The sequence below is a fragment of the Triticum aestivum genome, chromosome 7A, assembly GCF_018294505.1.
Source record: "Triticum aestivum cultivar Chinese Spring chromosome 7A, IWGSC CS RefSeq v2.1, whole genome shotgun sequence".
NCBI classification, from domain to species: Eukaryota; Viridiplantae; Streptophyta; class Magnoliopsida; order Poales; family Poaceae; genus Triticum; species Triticum aestivum.
In genome coordinates, this window is record NC_057812.1 from 355,399,046 (window position 1) to 355,422,378 (window position 23,333).

General features: G+C 45.3%; 1 long non-coding RNA gene across 1 annotated transcript; it reads right to left on the reverse strand.

The window, feature by feature from the left end:
• Positions 1–18,971: 18,971 nt before the first annotated feature.
• LOC123154750 (uncharacterized) lies at positions 18,972–22,550 on the reverse strand. The gene is made up of 2 exons (XR_006477032.1): positions 21,961–22,550; positions 18,972–21,101 (listed from the first exon to the last, which is right to left on the reverse strand). It is a non-coding gene; the product is annotated as an uncharacterized lncRNA (long non-coding RNA).
• Positions 22,551–23,333: the final 783 nt, after the last annotated feature.

The following is a 23,333-nucleotide window of genomic DNA, read 5'->3' on the forward strand; positions in this document are numbered from 1 at the left end:
ACCTACGGAGTGAGTCACCCTTGAGTCCACTGCCCCCATGGGGAAAGGATTCGGGAGACATCCCCGTGGTGGCATGCAGATCTTTGTGAAGACATTCAAGATCAGATACACCCTTAAGAAGATGATGATCCTCGGCGGGATCCCAGCCAAGGAGGACCACAAGGCCCCTGGCAAGAGCCTTGCCGGGGATGACAACAGGCGCCACGGCAAGACCCTTGCCGGGGCCCCGGCAAGGCCCTTGCCAAGAACACCCGCTGGGCCACCATCAGGCCCACGCCAGTCGAACCTCCACTGTCGTTCGCATGCAGCTGCCGACCCAACCAGCTGGGCAGGCACCTGCGTGGCAGCATGCAGATCTTCATGAAGACCCACCACTGCGCCACCTCAGCTGCCTGCCTGCCTACATGGCACCGCGGGCGCCGCGGGCCAGGGCGCGCGTCGACACGAGAGGGAGCGGCGACGGACGAGACAGGTCTCTTCCCCGTCCCCGATAAAGCAAGGACACCTGGGCAAGACGCATTAAATGCACCTTGTCATGTAATGCGAGGGATAACCTCGCATCACTGTTCCCTTTCCACCTCCTGGTGCTACTGTGGCAACCCCTTTCCTATAAAAGGAGGCCCGAGGCGACCAGGAGGGGGATTCGGCTTTTTGGAGCTCCTCACGCCCCATAGCTAGCTCAAGAACACAGATATACAATCCACCAAAGCAGGAGTAGGGTTTTATGCATCCGCGTGGCCCGAACCTGGATAAACGAACCGTGTGCTATCTGTTTGATCCACTCTTCTCACGACCCCGCGCCCCGCAACCGTAGTAGGGATTCTTGTGATCCCATAGGTGTCGTTCCCACCGACACATTCTCTCGCAAAATGTCCTCTTCCCTTACAACGACGACAAATAATATCACTTGTGTGCCCTGTTGACGCCATGGAAGAAGAAGAGCTCTGCGCAGGGCCGGCAGGTGTGCTCTTGGCAGATAGTGGTGGTTGTGCCTGCTTTCTTGTATCACAGCTGGAGGTGGCACCTGATGGAGATGCTGGTGCAGTGGAAGTAGAGGATGCACGTGGTGTCCATGATGAAAATCGACCTGCAGAAAAGTTAGTTTGCACCAATGCCTGTCGATCCTGCACTTCACGTTTAGCTTTACAATCAAGATGGAATAAACGAGTGATATTAGTATACTCCTTATACTCTAGAATGGACGGAATCTCTCTATTTAATCCACCCATAAAACATGCAAGCATAGCTTCATTCTCCTCAACAATACCACATCTAATCATGCCAGTTTGTAATTCCTGATATATTCTTCTACAGAATTTTTTCCTTGTCTTAAACGCTGCAATTTTTGAAGTAATTCACGTTGATAATATGGTGGAACCCAACGAGTACGCATAGCAGTTTTCAAAGCAGCCCAAGTAGCTGGAATAGGATATAATCTACAATGTTCAGACCACCGAACACATGCAAAGCTAGTGAAAGCACAAACAACAGCAGGAACACGTCTCTCCTCAGGATATTGTAAACATGTAAATCGTTGTTGAGTTTCTAACTCCCAAGTAAGATATATATCAGGAACATATCTACCCTCAAATGGTGGAATATTCAATTTCAGTTTAGGGAGATGGTCATGATCTCGTACCTGAGGGGAGCCCTACCATTGCCATTATTTGCATGTGGACGACCTGGTGGTTGCACGTAGTTCTGATTTTTATCAACCTCATCCTCGCAATCTCCCGCAAAATCCTCCTCCTTCGCATCAGCAGCAGGAGCCACAGAAGTATCAACGGAAGCACCAATAGTTTGGCCAGGTGCAAGGGGGAGACGGCTTGCTCGGTGTAGGGCTGTTTCACGACGTGGAGGTAGTCATTGTTGTTGTTGTTGTTGTTGTTGTTGTTGTTGTTGTTGTTGTTGTTGTTGTTGTTGTTGTTATTGTGTTGTTGTTGTTGTTGTTACTGTTGTTGTTGTTGTTGTTATTGTTGTTGTTGTAGAGGTGCGTTAGGTGCAGCCGGTGGTGGTGGTGGAAGACACACGATCAATTCATTAAACTTGTTATCGAGCTTTGTTTCGAACATCTTCTCCATGCCATCTATCTTCTCCATGGCCTCTTCAAATCTATTTAGCACATCTTGCAACTGCCCACTCATCATTTGCTGAAATTTATCATGCAACTCCTTATTCGTCATGTTCTCCCAGTCAGTCTCATCGGCTTGTGATCCTGCCATGGTTAGCAGCAATAGAAACACACAAGAATATGATCCTACAGATTACTAACAAGAGGTGGTTGTGGGTGTCATAAATCCGTCAAGCAAATCTCAAATTCTTACTAGTTCTTACCCAGCAGCAGGTGGTGATCAGCAACCGTCGTAGTCAAAACTCTCAAAGCTTGGATACAACGATTACCAGGGAGAGTCAAACGCACGACATAGATGTATGTGGAGCTAGGAAGGCTTATAATATGGTAGCAAAAAGGGTCAGCAATAATCAATTCAAAGATGCAAAGTTGAATAAACGCTCAATGACGGTACTGTGCTGGTCCTAGGCTAGACCGTGCTAGAGACGCGAGCCTAGAACACTAACAAAATCACGGTGCTGCACGTAAACAAGTGAAAAGCACACTCTAGAATTTTTTTCGCTCTATTTTTTTGCGCTCCTCTTTTTTTTGCGAAAAATCACTATAATGGCGAGTGTCTCAAAACTCTTCCCTCGTCAAACTGACAGGATGGGCACGGAATTTTTTTTGACTTCTTTTGGAAATCAGGGCAGCGCCGATGAAAAAGTGTGACAAAAAATCACTATGATGGCGAGTGTCTCAAAACGCTCCATGGGACCTAAAAATAGGATAGGGAAAAAATATTTTTGGTCGCCGAAATTTTGGCCTAAAAACTGCCCGGGGGTCTCCTACTCAGGCAAGGAAACACAAAACGAAAACTAGATGGATCTCGAAAACAAACCTAATATGAAATGAACTCAGATTGGTCGTGGACAGGCAGATGTATATGTGGACTCGGATTGGTGGTGGACGGGGAGATGTATATGTGGACTCGGATTGGTGGTGGATAGGCGGATGTATATGTGGACTCGGATTGGTGGTGGATAGGCGGATGTATATGGCAGCGGTAAGGAATATGTTGGTGGTGGTATGTGGTAGGAACGATGACGATGGTGTGGCGGCGGCGTGACAACTTGTGAACAAAACTCGAAACTCTAAAGGAAACTAGACGCTAAGACCAGCAACTAGACACGACGATGTAACCGCAAATTCAACAATGCAAAACCCTAAAAAGATTATGCAAAGGCTCAGATTGGTTCGGATATGATGACCTAACCCTAATTTTTTTGGCTTTTTCGTGGACTGTAGGTATGAAGATCAGACTCGATCTAAACTATGAAAAACTGTAAAATCTCACTGAGCAACCTGGAAATCTGATACCACTTGATAGAGGCGAGGGTGTCCCGATGTTTCGATGAGATGGTCGCTATCGTTTTCAGTGGGAGTCGACCTTGACAATCCGACTACGAACGTGCGAGACGTCCCGCCTTAGCAATCGCTAAACCAACTTCTGAGGGGTTATTGACCACGCCGGAGAATGATCAACCTGACCATGAGGGTCTGTTTCCTGCGAGCAAACGAAGAACAAGCAAGAAACTGAGATTGCAATCTGGAGATTACGAATATAAGATGAAACCTTTATTGATCAAGGTGGCGTTCTGTGACGTCTTGGTCTGGTTGTTGAACACAAATGAAGTACGCGAAGTTGCAGCAATGGCGAACTTTTGATCTAAACAAAACCCAAAGTCTAAACGACACCCTAAGGGTTGTGTACATGGAGGAAGAGGGGGGAATTTCATGGCCCTTGGAGGAGGGGTCTGAAACCAACCCTAACTCTTGATTCCCCACACATACAGACTCTAAAAAAAGCCTATAATCAAGTATTTCGAAATTACAAGGGCCTGGCCCAAAAATAAGGTGACCCGGCACCTTGAATAGCCTCTGGACAAAATTTATGAAGTGGCATCTTGTATATTTCGCCCAAGGCTTCATGCACTCATTATGGTGGCTTCAAAGTCCTGGAATCATCACTTGTAACTCCGTTCTTGTTCCCCTTGCACATGCCATTATCTCCATGCTTGAACTTGCTCCAAGGTTCATCTTTCCTGTCCAAGCTAGGCCCTTCATTTGTAAGCAAAACAAATATAACCAGTTTAGGCAGAATCATATTCTCATGAACATTAGAATTGTTACCAAGAAACGAAAGTACCTGATAATTCAATTGGCATGTGCGAGCTCTAGTAATTGGTCCAGTATGTATAGCAGCAGGGGTTGTCGGTGTAACAATGGTATTGATGTCCTCATCACTTCGGAAGCAGCAGATGAAGGAGTCTGGATGAAGGAGGTCATATCCGATCTAGGTGTCATACCTAGTGCATCGGGTTCAATGAAAATCTTTTGTGACAATACTGGTGCAATTGCCTTGGCCAAGGAATCCAGATTTCACAAGAGAACCAAGCACATCAAGAGACGCTTCAGTTCCATCTGCGATCAAGTCAAGGAGGGAGACATAGAGATTTGCAAGATACATACGGATATAAATGTTGCAGACCCGTTGACTAAGCCTCTCTCACGAGCGAAACATGATCAGCACTAAGACTCCATGGGTGTTAGAATCATTACAATGTAATCTAGATTATTGACTCTAGTGCAAGTGGGAGACTGAAGGAAATATGCCCTAGTGGCAATAATAAAGTTGTTATTAATATTTTCTTATATCATGATAAATGTTTATTATTCATGCTAGAATTGTATTAACTGTTAACTTAGTACATGTTTGAATACATAGACAATGCGAGTGTCACTAGTTCGCCTCTACTTGACTAGCTCGTTGAATCAATGATGGTTATGTTTCCTAACCATAGACATGAGTTGTCAGTTGATTAACGGGATCACATCATTAGAGAATGATGTGAGTGACTTGACCCATCCGTTAGCTTAGCACGATGATCGTTTAGTTTGTTGCTATTGTTTTCTCCATAACTTATACATGTTCCTATCACTAAGAGATCATGCAACTCCCAAATACCGGAAGAACACTTTGTGTGCTACCAAATGTCACAACGTAACTGGGTGATCATAAAGGTGCTCTATAGGTGTCTCCGATGGTGTTTGTTGAGTTGGCACAGATCGGGATTAGGATTGTCACTCCGATTGTCGGAGAGGTATCTCTGGGCCCTCTCGGCAATGCACATCAATATAAGCCTTGCAAGCAATGTAGGTAATGAGTTAGTTACGGGATGTAGCATTAACGTAACGTGTAAAGAGACTTGCCGGTAACGAGATTGAACTAGGTATTGAGATACCGACGATCGAATCTCGGGCAAGTAACATACCGATGACAAAGGGAATAACGTATGTTGTTATGCGGTTTGACCGGTAAAGATCTTCGTAGAATATGTAGGAACCAATATGAGCATCCAGGTTCTGCTATTTTTTATTGCCGGAGATGTGCCTCGGTCATGTCTACATAGTTCTCGAACCCGTAGGGTCCGCAGGCTTAACGTTTGGTGACGATCGGTATTATGAGTTTATGTGTTTTGATGAACCGAAGGTTGTTTGGAGTCCCGGATGTGATCACGGGCACAACAAGGACTCTCGAAATGGTCGAGACATAAAGATTGATATATTGGATGACTATGTTTGGACATGAGAATGGTTCCCGGTGAGTTTCAGACATTAACCAGAGTACCGGGGGGTTACCGGAACCCACCGGGGAGTATATGGGCCCTAATGGGCTTTAGGGGAGAGAGCGTGGCGCTGCCTAGGGCAGGCCACGCGCCCCCAAGGCCTAGTCGGAATTGGACTAGGGGCGAGGGGCGGCGCCCCCTCCTTCATTCTCTTCTCTCTTCCCTTTCCTACTCTCCTACTCCTACTACATGGAAAGGGGGGAATCCTACTCCCGGTGGGAGTAGGACTCCCCAGGGCGCGCCATAGTAGAGGGCCGGCCCTCCCCCTCCACCACTCCTTTATATACGGGGAGGGGGCACTCCATAGACACACAACTTGATCATTGATCTTTTAGCCATGTGCGGTGCCCCCCTCCACCATAATCCACCTCGGTCATATCGTAGCTGTGCTAAGGCGAAGCCCCGTTCCGGTAGCATCATCATCACCGTCATCACGCCGTTGTGCTGACAAAGCTCTCCCTCGACACTCTGCTGGATCGTGAGTTCGTGGGACATCACCGAGCCGAACGTGTGCAGATCGCGGAGGTGTCGTACCTTCGGTACTAGGATCGGTTGATCGTGAAGACGTATGACTGCATCGACCACGTTGTCATAACGCTTCCGCTTACAGTCTACAAGGGTACATAGACAACACTCTTCCCTCTCATTGCTATGCATCACCATGATCTTGCGTGTGCGTAGGATTTTTTTTTTGAAATTACTGCCTTCCACAACACCTCCCAGCTGGAGCTGTCCTCTGATGACGGTGGAGTGGCTGAGCGATGACGACAGACCGGTGCCATTGGCGATTGTGGGAGAAGCAGACGAGATAAGCTACGGAGAGGGAGGGGAGAATGCGACGCATGACTCACTGGCCTGAGCGTTTTTATAGCAGGCCGGTAAGCATTGGGATTTCGGGGGGATTTCACTGAGTCGGGCGGGAAGCTTGCGCGGGAACCTACGAGGTTGCGCAGGAATGGGCTCATCGACGATTCATTGACGCCATGATACGTCACCAATGTATCTATAATTTTTGATTGTTCCATGCTATTATATATTTTGTTTTGGATGTTTAATGGGCTTTATTATACACTTTTATATTATTTTTGGGACTAACCTATTAACCCAAGGCCCAATGCAAATTGTTGTTTTTTTGCCTATTTCAGTGTTTCGCAGAAAATGAATATCAAACGGAGTCCAAACGGAATGAAACCTTCGGGAGCATGATTTTTGGAACAAACGTGATCCTAAGGACTTGGAGTGGACGTCAAGAAACAACTGAGGAGGCCACGAGGCAGGGGGCGCGCCCTTCCCCCTCGTGGACCCCTTGTGGCTCCACCGACCTACTTCTTCCTCCTATATATATGTTCATATACCCCGAAAACATCCAGGAGCACCATGAAACCCTATTTTCACTGCCGCAACCTTCTGTACCCAAGTGATCCCATCTTGGGGCCTTTTCCGGAGCTCCGCCGGAGGGGGCATCGATCACGGAGGGCCTCTACATCAACTCCGTGGCCCATCCAATGATGTGTGATTAGTTTACCTCAGACCTTCGGGTCCATAGTTATTAGCTAGATGGCTTCTTCTCTCTCCTTGGATCTCAATACAAAGTTCTCCTCGGTCTTCTTGGAGACCTATTCGATGTAACTCTTTTTTGCGGTGTGTTTGTCGAGATCCGATGAATTGTTGGTTTATGATCAAGATTATCTATGAACAATATTTGAATCTCCTCTGAATTCTTTTATGTATGATTTGTTATCTTTGCAAGTCTCTTCGAATTATCAGTTTGGTTTGGCCTACTAGATTGATCTTTCTTGCAATGGGACAAGTGCTTAGCTTTGGGTTCAATCTTGCGGTTCTCGATCCCAGTGATAGAAAGGGAAACGACACGTATTGTATTGTTGCCATCGAGGATAAAAAGATGGGGTTTATATCATATTGCTTGAGTTTATCCCTCTACATCATGTCATATTACCTAATGTGTTACTCTGTTCTTATGAACTTAATACTCTAGATGCATGCTGGATAGCGGTTGATGTGTGGAGTAATAGTAGGAGATGCAGGCAGGAGTCGGTCTACTTGTCACGGACGTGATGCCTATATACATGATCATGCCTAGATATTCTCATAATTATTCGCTTTTCTATCAATTGCTCGACAGTAATTTGTTCACCCACCGTAATACTTATGCTATCTTGAGAGAAGCCACTAGTGAAACCTATGGCCCCTGGGTCTATTCTCCATTATATTAATCTCCCGTCAACAAGTTATTTCTAGTATAGTTTATTTTGCTATCTTTACTTTTAATCTTTATCATAAAAATACCAAAAATATTATCTTATCATCTCTATCAGATCTCACTCTCATAAGTGACCGTGAAGGGATTGACAACCCCTTTATCGCGTTGGTTGCAAGGTTCTTATTTGTTTGTGTAGGTACGAGAGACTTGCGTGTGGCCTCCTACTGGATTGATACCTTGGTTCTCAAAAACTGAGGGAAATACTTACGCTACTTTGCTGCATCACCCTTTCCTCTTCAAGGGAAAACCAACGCAGTGCTCAAGAGGTAGCACGCCACCGTTTGGCCAAAAGAACGCCCCCGCTCGCTACGCAAGCTTGCGATGTAAGACATCTGCGACAGCGGGGTGACAAGACGTGCGAGAGGAGGACGAAAAGCCACATACACATATGGTTAATAAAAAAACGTTTGCAATTTAATTACCTACTATACCAGCGTCCTGGTTTGTAAGTATGATTTAACTAATAAAATACGAATGCATATTGTCAAAGATTATATAGTTGGATTTGTATTTGAACATAGTTTCCAATTACATAATTTTTGAAACATGCATTAACATTTTATTGGTTAAATTTGAGGGCAAAGTATGGCACAGAATATAAAGGAGACTATAGACTAGATGGAGGTGGTAGCACACGGCCGCTCGCTATGCAGCGATGCAACTGTCGGCCGGCTTGTAGGCGACCATTTCCTGCATGTTCAACTACTCTATGCGTGTGGTTGCTTGCGGTTCTGGCAGCCGCGGTGCAGTCTACTCTCACGTCCCGATGGGTGCTCTGCCCTCGTCCCTCCATGCGCGCTGCTAGTGTTTGCGGACGGCTCATGATCACGCACATTCATGTGCAAGCGGTTGTGCCGGGCGCGGCGCGACGATGCAGTTACCCACTGCAAAAACTGCCATGTGGACACGTCGAGAATCCACGCCGCCCGGCCCCCTTTTATTCCTGCGGCCATTTACCTTCATCTCTCGTCTCACATGACACAATAAGCACACCCACAAGGACACATGCAGAGAGGACATCCAGTGGTTCCAATGGCGCTCCCAGCGGCCGACGATGACAACGGCGGGCAGTTCACCACACATCACATGGTGGACACCCATGTGAGGGGGAAGGCCCTGTCGGCGGTATACACAAACGATCCGGTCTCGGTGGAGAGCTCCATCCAAACTATGGAGCATTTCCTTGCCGAGGGCAAGTCCCGAGTGGTCGGCTTCGACCTTGAGTACACCATCGGTCATGTCGGGCATGATCAGAAGGTTGTCGTCACCCAGTTGTGCGTGCGACATGACATCCTCGTCTACCACTACCACCTTGCCACAAGGCCTTGCGAGCGTTTCTCTAGGTTTATCAACAACTCCGACTACAGTTTCGCTACGGTGGACACCACCAACGATCTAAAAGCGCTCAAGGTTTCGAACTTGAAATGCCCGAATCTTGTCAGCATCCAGCACCACTACAAGGTTTGGGGCAGCGATAAAAACAAACTAAACTCCCTGGTTAGCCTCGCCTTGGCCATCATCAACCCCTACTATGCGAAAATGAAGGAAGAGAGCAATAAGGACAAGAACACCTGGCACAGTGTGTGGCATGAGAGACTGGATGAACAACATGTCAAGTATGCGGCCATGGATGCGTACACAAGCTACGAGATGTACATGCAGATCGTTGACATGAGGAACTGTCTTCTTCCTGACCCAGACGAGGGATCGAGCCACATAGCAGTGGCAGGAGCGTCACAAGAAGTAGATGACTAGACAATCATTTCTCCTACTTGAGAATGCATGCAATTGTTCGTTGAGGTGTGTGCAAATGATCTTTATAGTCACTTATGTAATTGGATGTTTATTTCAATTATATATATACATGTTATTCTACTGTAGACAGAGAAATTCACACGGCTTATTAGCAGCAATTGTCTATGTTATTATTGGTCTTGGCAAACATTTCTGATTACGGGCATGTTTGCCGCGTATCACAAACACGTTGATCTGGCTGACCGTTTCTTTTGTGTTGCCTAATCACAAACAGTTCATCTGAGTGAGTCGTATGCTCTATATCGCACAGGCCTTCATCAGGCTGCCCGTTTCTTTTGTTCCGCCTCATCGCAAATAGTTCATTGAGCTGAACCGTATGCCCTACATCGCACACGAAACTAAAATCTGTGCCGTGTTTGATGGCTCCGCCATCGCAAACGTTTTACACCCTTTTTGGCGGTTCTTTTATACCATTGTTTGCGATTATGGCATCGCACATAGTTTCGTCGAAGGGTATCTGATCGTAGTGTCAAGTTTGGACCATCCTCCAGTAGTGTACTATCTGCTGGGGTTGGGGTTAGAAGGGGTGTAGCTGGTTCTCTGTCCAACTGGGTAGGGGTACAATCTGCGAGAGTCTGGGTTATGTGTGGTGGGGCTGGTTCTTGGGCTAGTACAACCGTGCTTCAATCTGCATCGATTGGTAGCACTATCTTTTCTGAAGATCGTGTTGTTACTCCCTTACATACTGCCATCACCCCTCCAATTCAAATGGCCAATAAACAAGAAAAGTAATTGAATGTACAAACATTGTATGATAGGAAGGTGTAATGGATAGTGGGGAATAAAAGAGGGCATGAAATAATTCACATTTATGTTGTCTAACCAAACATGATAGCATGACACAATTTCACATATATGATGGCTAACTAAACATGATAGCATGACACAATTTCACATATATGATGGCTAACTAAACAAGATAGGAAGACGTAATTCAAAATATGATGACTCTGCAAACAGGATAACATGATATAACTATATGATGTGTTTATTAAATAGGTTGGCATGCCATAATTGTGACGCCTGGATAATCATGCTATAGTAATCCCACGCTAATCATGCCACGTCACCTAGGTTACTGTTGCTAACCTTGCAATGATTCGAAACCGATTCGAATTCAAATTCATAATCAAGCAAACAATAAAAGATTTCAAATATTAAAACTAAAATGTTCGGAGTGAGCCAAATAATTCATAAGTAATGTTGGTGGATAAACCAAGTGATTATAAAAAATTTAAATGCACTTAACTAGATAAAACTGTAGCAAAAACAATTAATTGAATACTATTAAATTAATAAACAAATGTTAAATTAGCTTATTAGTCACCAAACTTTTTAGGGTAGTGGGTTATTTTGAAACACTATTTTTGGAGCTATTGTCATATTTTACTAAACTAAAAATAAAGTATAACTAAAATAAAACAGAAAGGAAAGAGAATAAAAAGAAAAGAAAACCAGAAAACAAAATAAAATAAACCCCCCGGCCAACCGGGCCAGACGGCCCGCCGGTCAGCCCACTGGCCCAGGCCGGCCCCCACCTCACCTACTAACCCCTGGGGACACCGAACCCTAGCCCACTACCCACTCCTCCCCCCACGTTTCCCTCTCTCCCTCGTCTCCTCCCGATCCAGATCTGGATCGGGCGCCGGCGCCCCTCCCCGCGCTTGTCGCCGTCAACCGCCTCACCTCGCTGCCCGCGTCGTCGACCTCTCCACCGACGGACCCCCCCAGTCATCGTCGTCGCCCTGGCTTCGCAGGACGCTGCACCCGAGGACCACCTCGTCGGCGCCTCCCCCCCGTCGCCCATCGACCCCGACGCTCACGACGCCGCGGCCACCGTCGCCTTCCTCTTCCTCGCGGGATCTCCTCCTCGCCGGCGTCGCGTCCCCATCTTCCACCCCGAGCACTGCTGCCTAGACCCCACGGCCCCATGGTGAGGCTCCGGCATCTCCTCCTCCTCCCCTGCTCCGGCCACTTCGGCCATGGCCTCGCTCACCGGCGCCCGCACGCGCGCCGGCCGCCCTGGCTGCGCCCGCGCCCCCTGCCTGTGCCCGCGTGGCCTGCCGCCCGTAGTCACCTGTCGGCCTCGTCGTGCTCCCACTTGGCCCCAGACGACGCCCGCGCCCACGGTCCGCACCCGCCGCCCTGCCACAGTCGTCCGCGGCCACCTCCACCCTCGCTCGTCGGTTCCTTGCACCGTCGCCCCGTTTCCGTCCCGCAGTGGCCCTGCTATTGCGCCGCGCCGGCGCGCAGCCCTGGCCACCAGCGTCCCGCCCTGCTAGCCGGCGCTCCCGCTCGGGCGACGCCGTGCCCGATCTCGCCCCTGTTGGCCGCCCGCTCCTGGAGCCCGCGCTCATCCGCTACCGACCACCCGAACCCGATAGGCCCCTCGGGCCTATGACAGATGGGCCCCACGCCCAAAACATTTTTTTATTAAAAAAAGGAAAAAATAATATAATAAATAAATAAATAATAATAAAATTAATTAATTAATTAATTAGTTAACTAATTAATTAACTTAACTAATCCTGTCTAGTTTAACTAATTAAGATTAATTAAGCTAATAAATAGTTACCCTAATTAACTACTGTTAATTAGCTAAACAATCCCTAATAGGTGGGACCCACCTGTCAGGTTGACCCAGTCAACCTCTATTGACTGCTGACATCATGCTGACATCATGCTGACATCAGCAATCACTGTTTTGGATAATGTTGCATTAAAATAATTAAATAAATCCTGAAAATGATTTAAATCTTTTAAAATTAATAGAGAGTAAACCGTAGCTCAGATGAAAATACTTTCTACATGAAAGTTGCTCAGAACGACGAGACGCTTCCGGATACGCAGCCCGTTCGTCCACCACACACCCCTAACATATCAAACATGCAACTTTCCCCCTCCGGTGCATCTGTCCGAAAACACGAAACACCGGGAATACTTTCCCGGATGCTTTCCCCCTTCGTCGGTATCACCTACTACCGCGTTAGAACACGTCTAGCTCTGCTTGTTGTCCTGTTATGCACTTGCTTGCTATGTATTTATTGTTTCTCCCCCCTCTTCTCTCCGGTAGACTACGAGACCGACGCTGCTGCTGCCCAGTTCGACTACGGAGTTGACGACCCCTCTCTCTTGCCAGAGCAACCAGGCAAGCCCCCCCCCCCCCTTGATCACCAGATATCGCCTATTCTACTCTATACTGCTTGCATTAGAGTAGTGTAGCATGTTACTACTTTCTGTTATACCTATTCTGATGCATAGCCTGTCCTTGTTACTACTATTGATACCTTTACCTGCAATCCTATATGCTTAGTATAGGATGCTAGTATTTCCATCTATGGCCCTACATTCTTGTCTGTCAGTCGTGCTATACTATCGGGCCGTGATCACTCGGGAGGTGATCACGGGTATATACTATATACTTTATACATGATACATGTGGAGACTAAAGTCGGGTCGGCTGGTGGAGCACCCGCGAGTGGATCTTTGTGGCGGAGCGACAGGGCAGGTTGAGACCGCCTAGGAGAGAGGTGGGCCTGGCCATGTTCGGCGTTCGTGGATACTTAACACGCTTAACGAGATCTTGGTATTTGATCTGAGTTGGCTACGAGCCTATACGCACTAACCAACTACGTGGGAAAGATATGGGCACTCGGCGTCGTGGTATCAGCCGAAGCACTTCGTGACGCCAGCGACTGAGTGGTGCGCGCCGGATTGGAACGTAAGCCTGCTCTTGTATTAAGGGGGCTAGTTCTGCTTTCGGCCGCGTACGCAACGTGCAGGTGTGCTATGGGCGATGGGCCCAGACCCCTGTGCGCTTAGGTTTAGACCGGCATGCTGGCCTCTCTGTTTTGCCTATGTGGGGCTGCGACGTGTTGATCTTCCGAGGCCGGGCATGACCCAGAAAAGTGTGTCCGGCCAAATGGGATCGAGCGTGTTGGGTAAGTTGGTGCACCCCTGCAGGGAAGTTAATCTATTCGAATAGCCGTGATCTTCGGTAACAGGACGACTTGGAGTTGTACCTTGACCTTATGACAACTAGAATCAGATACTTAATAAAACACACCCTTCCAAGTTCCACAGACAACCCGGTGATCGCTTTTCCACAGGGCGACGAGGGGAGGATCGCCGGGTAGGATTATGCTATGCGATGCTACTGGAGATGCTACTTGGAGATGCTACTTGGAGATGCTACTTGGAGGACTTCAATCTACTCTCTTCTACGTGTTGCGAGACGGAGGCTGCCAGAAGCGTAGTCTTCGATAGGAGTAGCTATCCCCCTTTTATTCTGGCATTCTGCAGTTCAGTCCACCGATATGGCCTCCTTACACATATACCCATACATATGTAGTGTAGTTCCTTGCTTGCGAGTACTTTGGATGAGTACTCACGGTTGCTTTCTCCCCCCCTTTTCCCCCTTTCCTTTCTTTCTGGTTGTCGCAACAAGATGCTGGAGTCCAGGAGCCAGACGCCACCGTCGACGACGACCCCTACTACACCGGAGGTGCCTACTACTACGTGCAGCCCACTGACGATGACCAGGAGTAGTTAGGAGGATCCCAGGCAGGAGGCTTGCGCCTCTTTCGATCTGTATCCCAGTTGTGCTAGCCTTCTTAAGGCAAACTTGTTTAACTTATGTCTGTACTCAGATATTGTTGCTTCCGCTGACTTGTCTATGATCGAGCACTTGTATTCGAGCCCTCGAGGCCCCTGGCTTGTATTATGATGCTTGTATGACTTATTTATGTTTTAGAGTTGTGTTGTGATATCTTCCCGTGAGTCCCTGATCTTGATCGTACACGTTTGCGTGCATGATTACTGTACGATTGAATCGGGGGCGTCACAATAATTCACATACATGCCACCTATGGAAACATGGTAGCAAGATATAATTCACGGATAGAATGACATAATTCAAAATATGATGACTGTGAACACTAAACAGGATGAGATGATATAACTATATGATGTCTTTATTAAATGGGTTGTCATGCCATAATTCAGATAGATGTTGTCTATGTAAACATGATGGCATGATATAATTCAAATATATGATTCATATACTAAGCAAGTAAGCTGATGGCAATCGCATATATGATGTAAAAACTAAGCAATGCAATACAACATATGCAAGATATGAGTAATATAACCCTGCCAAGTTTGAGCATAGACCTCAGGGGAAATAGGACCGGTCATTTGTCTCTGAATCCTCCTCTGAAGAGCTATCTGTAACCAGCAAGATGTCTGCTTTAGTAGGTAGCATTGTCTGCTCCAAAGACCTTGTTTTCACTCCAGATACTTCCATCACCGCTTCAAATGGCTGATGCATAGAAAGAGTAGTTGAATATACAAACATTGTCGACAAATGGGATACGTAATGCAAAATAGGATAGCATGATATAATTCACATATATGATGATTGACTAAACATCATGGCATTGCATAATTCACATATATATTGCCTTGCAACAAGATATCATTGCATAATTCACATATATAATGTCTTGCCACAAGATGGCATTGCATAATTCACATGTATCGTGGACACTAAACATGTGGCATTCACACAAAAGCTTGTCTAAACTAAGCAAATGACATGGCAATGCAAGACACCATACACACGATGTGAGCAACACAACCCTGCCAAGTTAGAGCATACACCTCAGGGGGGGGGATATGACTAGTCATCTGTCTCCGAATCCTCCTCTGAGGAGCTATCTGTAACCAGCAAGATATGCGGTTTGTTAGATAGCATAGTCTGCTCTGAAGACCTTGATTTCACTCCAGATTTTTCCATCGCCGTGTTAAATGGCTGATGCACACGAAGAGTAGTTGAATGTACTAACATTGTTGACAAATGTAATATGTAATGAAAAAAGGATGGCATGATATAATGCACATATAAGATGACTGGCTAAGCAGGATGGCATTGCAAAATTCACATATATGATGCCTGGCTAAACAAGATGGCGTTGCACAATTCACATATATGATAAAGTAACTAAACATATGGCATTCACACAAAACATGTCTAAACTAAGCATATGGCATATTTGACGTATAAAGTAAGCAACGCAAGGCACCATACACATGATATGCCCAACATCAGCATGCCAAGTTAGAGCGAAGATCCCAAGGGTTAAATAGGAGTGGTCTACACCTTCTGAATCCCCCTCAGAACAGTTATCTTCCTCTTGATTACAATCTGAAATGGGTGGAGGGGGGACTGCCTTTGCGCCCACCATGGAGCGATGTTAGCATGAATTGTTTTGCCACACAAGGCTCGTCTCTTTTGCACTACATGTTCAGTTCCACTGTGTACAATAACTGACATGCATAGGAATAAAACATAGTGAGATTATGTAAGGAGTGCACGTAGAAATCCAGAGTGATGGTAGCAACCTGTGGATAGACCCAAAACCAATGATAGCTGGCAGATAATGGCTTCAGTTAAAAAATACATATAATGGCTTCTTTACTGTTTGTTTCCCACCCAACAGGAAACTCATCGTAGACACCAGAGATTAACCATATAGTAGACATATACTTTTGATTATGGCCCTGATATGTACCCCACAACCATTTAAAAACTCAAGTTTGAGCATTAGTTTGGAGCTCACTCAGATTCTAATCGATGAACATGACGATAAAGTAGCATGCAATATTAAGCCATGCATAACGCAAGCAGACACGAAAGAGTGAGACCTCTCTTACAGACCCATGTAGTCCTCGAGGTCATCTGCTCAGTTGATGATGGTAATGTAGTTGTCGTAGCTGCCAGCCGCAGGGAAGAAGATTTGAGGCAACGAAAGATAGTCTGGAGGGCGGATCCCTGTTGTGGTGGACCCTTTTGTCATTGGAGCAGCTGAGTTGGGGTGGACGATGGTGTAACAGGAGCAGGACAAACCACACAAGGTTTTCTTTGACAACTATCTGTAAGAGAAGTAATTCTGTAAGGGCATGTATGAATTTGAGGATTCTAACAACACAGGGATAGGAAATACACAGAATAGGATAGGAATGCATGTGCAAAACAGAGAATTTAAAATCACAGGATTTCTGTCAATCTGGGTGTTTGGTTCAGAGAAATTGGAAGGTCACAGGAATGCAAAGAAGCATGGTCAAATTAAGTCAAACCACATGAAAATGTACAGTTATAATGCTATTATGCTACTATCACTTAGTCTTATTCTTCATGAATAGGAATTTGAAAAGGAGGGCCAAGTGGATATTAAAATTCCTACGGTTTCTCGTTGAAAGAGACACTAAAGGAACAAATCCCACAGTTTTCCTTTGCTCCATTCCTTTGAACCAAACTTTCCAATTCCTATGTTTTTCCTTCACTTTTCCTTTCAACGACTGGCAATTATAGCAGGCAGGCTTGAACAGGTGAAAGCCTACACTACAAAAATGTTTTTGTGCTACTTGTATTACTTTGGACCCAGGCCGCTGCCCTACTAACTCAACTCCCAGGCCCATCTACACATGCACATCTCAAACACGCAGAAATAAATAATGATGGCTTTTGTGAGAGTCCATCACTCATAGCTAAGTTTCCTGGTACCTCACTGCTTGTTATATAGTTGAAACTAATCATATTTTACATTACTACGTGTTCTTAGTGGACAATATATATAACATGTCGAGTAAGAAAGCGATGCAGCAAGTTTACAACCTCTTTGGCAAAGTCATGTCGATCTCAGCATCATTGGGTTGCTCGTTGAGGATGCTGCGGCTGATGTGGCAGTCGGAGGAGGGGAAGAAGATCTTAGGCGCCTGGAGATGGAGCCAAGGGTACTGCTCCGCTGTGATGGAGGGTTTCGTCATTGGAGCAGCTCCGGTGAGGTGTACGACAGCGAGGCTAAAGCAGGACAAGAGAGACAAAGTTTAGCTGAAGTGGTATTCTAATAGCATCTCCGATTGATGATGTAAAATACATAACCAAAAAGTGCTAGATGTAAAACACATCAGCCGCTCATCTCCAAACTTAACTGTCAAAACTGTATTTAACTATCGAAACTGAATTTTGCTGTCGAAACTGAATTTTACTTTCAAAACTGAACGCACTAGTAGCAGAAAAGCGCTGCACTAATAGTTTAGGATGCTCGAGCACTAGTGGCAGAGTAGCAGTGATATAAATCGGCAGCCTCTCCTACCGTACTACTAGAGAGTAGCCAGGGCAGAGCAGCAACAACGCCCAGAGCAGCAGCGCGTGCGAGAGCTGGGGCAGCTGGTCATATAGCAGCATCTCGGGTAGCAGCGGTAGGAGCTCAAGCGACAACCATAGGTACTGCTCATGCAGCAGCAGCGCAAGCAAGAGTAGGCTAGTAGCGCAAGCAAGAGCAAGAGCAAGTCTAGTAGCATGAGCAAGATCCAGAGCAGACCAGGGAGGGGACCAAGAGCGAGAGCAAGAGCAGCAGCGCAAGCAAGAGCTAGAGTAGACCAGGCAGGGGACCGAGAGAAAGAGCAGACCAGCAGCATGAGCGAGAGCCAAAGCAGCAGCAGAGCTAGTGAGAGCCGGAGCCAGGCAAGGGACTGATATGGATACTGCCACCGAGGGAGCAATACCGTGGAGGAAGTGGCCGGCGACGCTGCCGTAGATGGAGCCGTGATGACCCACAAGTATAGGGGATAAATTGTAGCTCTTTTCGATAAGTAAGAGTGTCGAATCCAACAAGGACACTACAAGAAATCTGTTAATACGTGACAGTTCCAATCCGTCACCGACCTGCACAAAACTGTCATGCAGATGCATACGTGACGGAACTGAAATCCGTCATGTATATCGCGTCATAATTTAACCATTGCATGCTCCATGACGGACCATCCTAAACCATCACGACCATGATGGTTCTTAGCCGTCATGGATGGCAGTTAACTGACTTGCACATGACGGCGTTTACTTATCTACCACGACATAATCTGACATGGATCTGACATGGCAGCCCATGTAGTAATCGGCCCACCAAATTTGTTGGCCCACTAAACTTCGGCTCAGTCCACGACTGTTGGCCCATATAGTAATTAACCCAATTATTAGAATTTAGGCCCATTTAGGTACAGCCCACTAATTTCAATCCAGGACATTAGCCCACCTGTTGTTTCTCTTGTCCATGGAAATTTAAGCAAATAATAATTTGACAAAAATATGTGCTCATATCATTGAAAAAACAAAAATATGTAAACACACTATAAAATACATGTACATGAGAAAAAAATGACCAATTTTTTTAATTTTACAAGCATATCTCGAACGACACTATGCTACTCTACAATCAGCACTGGCCCCATCAAGCAAGGCCCAATGCTCGTCAGACATCAATCACGGGTCATCCCACATTCCTAGCCATTAGGTCCACCCATCCACACCAAAGTCTTGAGAACACATGTCTTCGTTGTTGAAGATGCTCCCATAAAACAATATCCGCCACATGATGAAAAATATGTCACAATATAAAATATTACAGCTAGTAGGTTAAACTAGAAGTAACTTACTACTCCCTTCGTTCCTAAATATAAGTCTTTTAAGAGATTTAAATATGGAGTACATATGAATGAATATAGCCATATTTTGAAGTGTAGGTTCACTCATTTTTTTCCGTATGTGGTCCATATTAAAATTTCTAAAAGACTTATATTTAGGAAGGAAGGGAGTACACATTATCAAGTCCTATATTTTTTTCACTCCCATGATGCAAAGTAGTGCAACAAAATCAATCATGTGAAAAGAAACAACCGATGGGAACAAAAAGGAATGATGAGCATACATATATCAATGGAGTTGGTATTATACTCCACTTTGATTATTTGACATGAAGTTCCAGGCTATTCACTACACTAAACCTGAATCACTCTATGAAAGCATTCTGAATTTCCTACGATGCAGTCTCTCAAGTGCTCTGAAATATAAAGTATGTGAAACTCTGAAAAGTATAAAAAGTAAGTCAAGAAGAGGCACTTTCGTACCCACTGTAAGAAATAAATAACATAAGCAATACTTTTTATTCTGGTAATAAAGGAAAACATCAAAACAGAAAGGAAACAAACTCTTTTTCATCTTAACTAGGTAATTGCCCATGCGTTGCAACAGGGACAAATACATTTTAGGAGCATTGCCAACTTTTTTTTACTAATAGATCATTATTCTTCTTCATATCCATAGAATGAATTAGGAGGAACATTGTCATTAGAGCACTCTGAATTGAAAACACTTTTTGTAATTCTTATATAGTTTCCATTCTGTTGAAAGTTACAAGAGTAGGGTGTATTATTTTACATGACAGAGCCAATTTATCGCAAATGCTGCAATACTCGCGGCTGATGTAGCTAATCTTGGATAACATCTCACAACCTCATAACTAAGATCATTGCACCACATATTTTGCAAGTAACTAAGGCAAATAATGCAGCCTGGTTACCTGTGGTGAGCTGCTAGTAATCATAGTAAGTTATAGATGTGATTACCCCGACCTTTATCAAATAAGTAACAACTCAAGATCATAATCTATTGGTATGCAGTTATCATAAAACAATCTGGGCAAGTCTAGCATTGATATTTGTGCATGTATTTAGTCTAGCAAATTTGAAACAAAAACAGTACAACAAAAAAGCAAGGTGTATTTTCTGTACACACAGTTGAATCAAATCGGTGCAAATTAAGAGGAGTGTGTGGAACAAGGAAATGCTCACATAATTTTGTTTTGAAGGCAGATGACATGCCACAATAGCTTGGAGTTACAATTCCATTACACTGCTCAATCCGGCACAGTCCTTGCTTTGGCCTATTATACATCCAAGGCTTTAACAAAATCATGCTGGATATTTACTACGCATAGATACATTCTTTTTCTGCATGATCACATAAAAGGAAATAAAAATCACGAGAGGGGAGCTCCTGTGCATGTAACATTATATTATCTAGATTAGCATTAGCTTGCCCTAATTAAATTATGTGTAATAGTGCAAGAGAATCAGACCCGCAAAACCATCACAACTAATCAAGCTCAGACGTTCATCTCAGAAACTGAATCCACCTCTAAACTGAAGCAAAACATGATTTTTATTCAGATTGCAAGTGTCATCCAGATTTGGGGTTAAAGTGGGGAGAGGGGATAAGGTCACCACGGTAGGAGGGAAGGAAGATGCAACCATTGGTGAGATTGTCCATGCGCGATAGGACACAAGAGGCTAGCAGGTGTTGGACTTGTTGCTCCACCTCCGGCGAAGGGAGCTCATCGGGGATGGATTCTTTGAGGAGGAGGGCATCCTATACACCGTTGAATGGGTGGAGAAGGTAGTAGACATTAGTAGTACATAAATTGACCCTAATAAATGGTTCATACTTGACAACACAAGCACCCTTTCCGAAATTTGATGATTCTCAAGAGAGAGAAAAATATTGTCCAAGAAATCGAGAAATAGAAGCCAAATGCTAGGAAGCAGCATAACCATTCATTCAGGGAACATAAGAGGTAGCAAAAGCAGCAGCAGGTAATCCTTATAACTAGAGGCTAAGCATCTAGCGTTGGCTACAGTTAGCTACTTCACAGCAACTAACACCGGCCAATAAAAAGCAGCAAAAGTACAAGATACCTATGAGGGTGCAAACTTGGTGCCAGTCAATTGGCAAGCCTCATGGATCTAGGGATCATTTGTTTCTACAAGTATAACTACCAAGCACTTGTATGTTATCGGAGCCATTAAATTTGCACCGGTATCGTAATAAAAATGTAATATAAAATCCTAGTGTTGTGCAGTCGCACTATAGCAACAGTACTTATCAGCAATTACATTATGTTCTTAAAAAATGGAAAAAGGAAGAATTACATCCTCAATCAAGTATGCTGGCAGTATGAATTTGTGGCTCCAAGCGAGTCAGCAATCAGTCGTACTGTTTGTTAAAACAGTATTTTGTCCATCTATAGAAACAAATATGGAAACTGGTCTTGATAATATTTGGCATATCCAATAACAGATTAAAGTGCATATTTGATAGCACAAGCAATGATTTTTCCCCAAAATTAAAAACAAGATTACCAAGCTATAGACTGATCATATGGATCACAAGCAATTTGTCCCATCGAATGTTTACACCGGCCAATATAAGCACAGTAGCATAACCTTACCTAGCGCCAAGGCCATTGTTCAGGGGCGGGGCGTGCTTATGCTGTACTGGCACTCGTCCTAGGAGTTTGCGGATGAGGAGCAGCATCGATATTCACCGCAACCGTCGTCGACCAAGACAAGCCGTGGTGCCAGCCCTCGTCTCGGACCAATGGCTGCAGGGTGCACCGCGTCCGTGGATCCCATGAGAGGAGTTCCTCCCCGCCGCCCAGCTCGAGGTGGACCATTAGGAGGTGAGAGCGCGTCAGGTGGCGCTACAGATGATGGAGAAGAGCCGCTAGAGGACGCCAGAGATGCGCCGACGATGAAGGCTATGTCGGAGGACGAAACCCTAGATCGGGTGTGTGTTTTGGGCGAGTGGTAGAGGCTGAGAGGGGAAAATCTTGCCGGAGGGGAGGATGCACCCGAGTGAGGGGAGATCCGTGGTGTGCTCATCGTCGGGGATAGCCATCAGAATCGCCAGAATCAGCAGCGGGCAGTCGTCGCAGCTGAGGGGGCAGAGAGAATGGGGATTAGGGTTAGATGAGTCCGGATCGTGGGTTAAATAGGATGGCTTGAAATTTTTCCCACCGGCCGCGTCGGTGACTTAAAAATTTTGATGTCCACGCACGCGCTTGAAATTTCTAGCACGTCTTCCTTTCATTTTTAATTACAGACGTGACATATGGGTCGAATCTACACACGACACATCAGCACGAGCCATTGGTGATGCTCCAGATGGTAGGCCCAGCAAGTCGATCGATGACAGATTCTATGACGGTTCATCGATGTTCATCATAAAAGGGCTATCTTTTTGAGAGGGCATTCACATCTAGTTGATCCATGACGATTTTCATGATGGATAAGAAAAATAGTCATCGACTATGACGATTTCTAAGAACGTCATTAGAAATCTATCATGTATTAACAGATTTCTTGTAGTGGGAGCAGAAGGAAATGACAAGTGGTTTTCAGTAAGGTAATGGTGCAAGTGTTGAAATTGTAAGTAACAGAATAGTTTGATAGAAAGATAATTTGTAACGGGCAAGTAACAATAATAATAGCAAAAGTGCAGCAAGGTAGCCCCATCCTTTTGAGGCAAAGGACAGGCCAAAACAATCTCTTATAATAGGCAAAGCGTTCTTGAGGGTACACGGGAATATCATCTAGTCACTTTCATCATGTTGATTCGATTTGTGTTCGATACTTTAATAATTTGAAATGTGGGTGGACCGGTGCTTAGGTGATGTTATTACTTGAACAAACCTCCTACTTATGATTAACCCCCTCGCAAGCGTCCGCAACTACGAGAAAAGTATTAAGGATAAATCCTAACCATAGCATTAAACTTTTGGATCCAATTGGTCCCTTACAGAATAGCGCATAAACTAGGGTT